The sequence below is a fragment of the Gossypium raimondii genome, chromosome 13 (assembly GCF_025698545.1).
Source record: "Gossypium raimondii isolate GPD5lz chromosome 13, ASM2569854v1, whole genome shotgun sequence".
NCBI classification, from domain to species: domain Eukaryota; kingdom Viridiplantae; phylum Streptophyta; class Magnoliopsida; order Malvales; family Malvaceae; genus Gossypium; species Gossypium raimondii.
The window spans coordinates 49,005,719-49,009,698 of NC_068577.1; positions in this window are offsets into that span (position 1 = coordinate 49,005,719).

Sequence of the window (3,980 nt, forward strand, 5' to 3'; positions counted from 1 at the left end):
TATCCACCAAGGTCCGGGTTTGTTAATAGGGTGAATAATCGAAATGTGAGAATTGAATAAATTTGATTGATCGTACGACTGAAAGTATAAGAAAGAAATTGTTAGTCGAATTGTGAGATTTGAAAGCATGAACCTAAGGTTCATGAATTGATCAAATTCAATTTATTAATATATGATATTGTTGATGAAATATTATATATGAAATATGAAACTGAATGTAAATTAGTTCTTATGAGTTATAAATTTTACATGTTTAATGTTATATGATTAATATTTATAATTCATTAAAATTATATAGTTTGAATTATGGTAATACCACTGAGTATGAAATATTCAGCGTACGGTTGTTTCCGTGCGTAGGTCAGTAGAAATCAAAGGTCCCGGTTCAACATCCAGATCAATCCCGACTTCAGAGACAATTTGGTGATGTAACCTTTCTTTGGGCAAAAATGGCATCTACTTAGGTATTATATAAATTATGTACTTAAGTCTTGTAAATTTGGTTGTAAAATGATGTCTAATATGGATTATAAGTATGAAATGAAATAATATGGCATATTTGGTAAATGTGGCATGAAACTAAAATGGAAATAAATGAAATTATTAGTTCAATTAAAAGATATTTATGAATGATCAAGTAGATAAATTGTTAAACTAATGTTATAGGCATAATTAGGCATGTTTGATTGTGGAGATGTATAGGTTGTTATATTGATTGCAAATTGGTTGTGGTTTGAAATTGCAGGAAAGGTTAGATAATTATAAAGGGGTTATATTGAGTTTTTTTTTTAAATTTCGGAGCACTCGAACAAGTCCCAATTCACTTCTAATACGTATTCTGGGCCTCGAAGGTCCATGAAAGGGACTAAATCATTAAATTATAATATGTATGTTATTTATTTGTGAATTTAATCGTAAATTATCCAATTGTTCTGTAATACCTCGTAACCCTGTTTTGGTGACGGTATGGGGTTAAGGGGTGTTACAGTTGTTGGTAGTTATCAGGTTTAGCCAATTCTCGGGCTAAATCGAGCTCAGAAATTGAGTCTATAAGTACATGCCACTGTTGAGTCGAAACTGAGTCAGGATTTGGATGCTGACCTATTTGTTTGTTATTGTTTTATAGATTAAAGATGTCAGATGAACGAATAAATGATACTAATCAAGAAATGTACACCGGAGATGAGGAATCGTATGGATTAGATGAAATCGAATCAATAACACCTAGTGTAAACCCGATGAGAAATCAACCTTCTAATGTAGATAGAAGAAATGATAGAAATAGAGATGATTCTCACTTACTACGAGTTATTGCTGATGCCTTACAAAGAGTAGCGGGGACTACTCTTGCTACGACTTCCGTACCTACTCAGAGACGGGCCTCGATAAAAGAATTAAGAAAATACGGTGCCATTGAATTTTTGGGTTTGAAAGGAGTTGATCCATCCACATCAGAGAATTGGATGGAATCAACTAAAAGAGTTTTATTACAATTGGAATGTACCCCCCGAGAGTGTTTGATTTGCTCCGTTTCTCTACTGCAATGAGAAGCTTATCTGTGGTGGGAATCCGTAATTCGACATCTGCCAGTAGAACAGGTAACATGAGAATTATTTCAGAAAGAATTCCAGAAGAAATATGTCGAGGAATTTTTATATCGAAGATAAAAAGCAAGAATTTCTGATGTTAAAACAAGGTGATTTATCAGTAGTGGATTATGAAAGGGAATTTTCTAGACTCATCCGATATGCTTCAGAGTTTATACCAATAGAGGCCGGCAGTTGTAAGATATTTTTACGGGGCTTAAGAGATGAAATCAGGGTACAGTTGGTATCCCATCGAATCACAGAATTTGTAGATTTGGTTGAGCGAGCAAAAATGGTAGAACAAGTTTTAGGATTGGATAAAAAGTCAGAAACAGCTAGTTTGATCGGGAAACGAGTGGGAGCCACTAGTTCAAATCCTTTACCAAAAAGATCCAGAGAACCCAGGGGTGGTTGGAGACCAAGTTTTAGACCGGATCGAGGTGATAAAAGCTGGGGAAAACAAACAATAGTATTTACCGGTAGTGTGAGAGGTCCATCCTGGGATGTAGAAATTCCAGAATGTGAACATTGTGGGAAAAATCATCTGGGTGAATACTGGAAAGTGATTGGAGGTTGTTTCTGCTACGGGTCGACAAATCATTTTGTTAAAGACTATCTAAAGAATAAAAATGTTACACCTGCAGCATCCCAAATATCAGTGTCTACTGCTCGAGGCAAAGGTTCGAGCAGAGGTTCGGGCAGAGGTGATGTTGTATCCAGAGGTGGAGGTGTACGAAGGGGTAGTGATATAGTTACATAGCAGTCGGAGGCTAGAGCACCAGCCAGAGCGTATATGGTTCGGACTCGGGAAAAAGGTAATGCACACGACGTTGTGACAGGTATATTTTTACTGTATTACTGTAAAGTATATATATTTATAATTTATAATTTATATAAATTAATAAATTCGGAGAAATTTTTGAACCAATGATGATATTTTTATTATATTATTAAGTTCGATATTTTAAAAATAATTATAACAAATCTTTTGACAGTAATAATTATAATATTTAATTAGATGTAATTATATCTTTATTTATTTTTAGGTTGTAATATGGTATTTGTAGTTATATATATTTGTGCTATTTATGATAAAATAAAAACGATAAATTATTAATTTCTTTTATGCACTTCCACATGACGTCCTACTTTACTATATTTATTAATTATTAATTTGTTTTTATGTGCTTCTACCTAGAGGTGATCATGGGCTGGGCCCAAAAAAAATTTCAGCCCGCTTCCTAGGCCCGGGCCTGGCCCGGCTCGACCCGAAATATGGGTCTGAAATTTTGTCCAGGCTCAGCCCGGGGAAAAAATACTATGCCCGAGCCCGGCCCGGTGCGGCCCGTTTTAAAAGATTAAATTAACTTTTTTTTATCATTTGAAGGACAAAGTGTAATTTTATCATTATTATTTTAAAATTTTATAAATTATAAAGAGTTAAAAAAGAATTTTATTTTATTTTAGAGTAGAACCCTTGCCCATGAAATATCATATCAACAAATTTAACAATACTAATAATTAAAATTAAATTTTAAAATTTGAAATATAAAAATTAAAAATTAAAAATTTTAAATTAAAAATAAAAATAAATTTCAAAATATACGGGCTTAGGGAAATGGGAAATGGGAAATGGGAAATGGGAAATGGGAAATGGGAAGGGGAAATGAGAAATTTATTTTTTTAAAAATATATATTTATTATATTCGGGCTGGGCCTGGGCCAAAAAAATTTTGCCTGGAGCGAGACCTGTTTTCGTTTTTTGCCCAAACTCATATTTCGGACCTATATTTTTACTCAAACCCCCGCCCGGCCCATGATCACCTCTACTTCTACCTATCAACCTGACCTCTTAGTTTACTGTATTTATTAATTATTAATTTGTTTTATGTACTTTCACCTATCTACCTGACGTCTTAGTTTACTATATTTATTAATTATTAATTTGTTTTATGTACTTCCACCTACCAACTTGACGTCTTAATTTGCTATATAGTTTGGGTAAATAGGTTAAATATTTCGTTTATTTTTAATTGATCAAATAGGTTTTTTTTTTTCAAAATTCAAAGAAATAAGTTGATTTTGAAGAGAGCATGAAAGTGTGTTTAACTGGGAATTGGGCGTGCTTCACACTCTCTTCTCGGCCATTGATTTTTTTAGAGTTACGATTTTTTAGTTTAAAAATTAGGGTTTTCATTAGTTTAGGGTTTAAAAATAAAACTGTGAAAATTTATAAGTAGATTTAAGGGGTCAGGGATGCAATAACGCGTCTCAAAACACATACATTTCATATATCATGTCAAGATAGGACCATTACCTCAAAAACTCATCCTATGAAAGTCGGGTTCTAAGGTGACAATGATTGATACGGTCACAAATCGAAGTCTAGGTGGA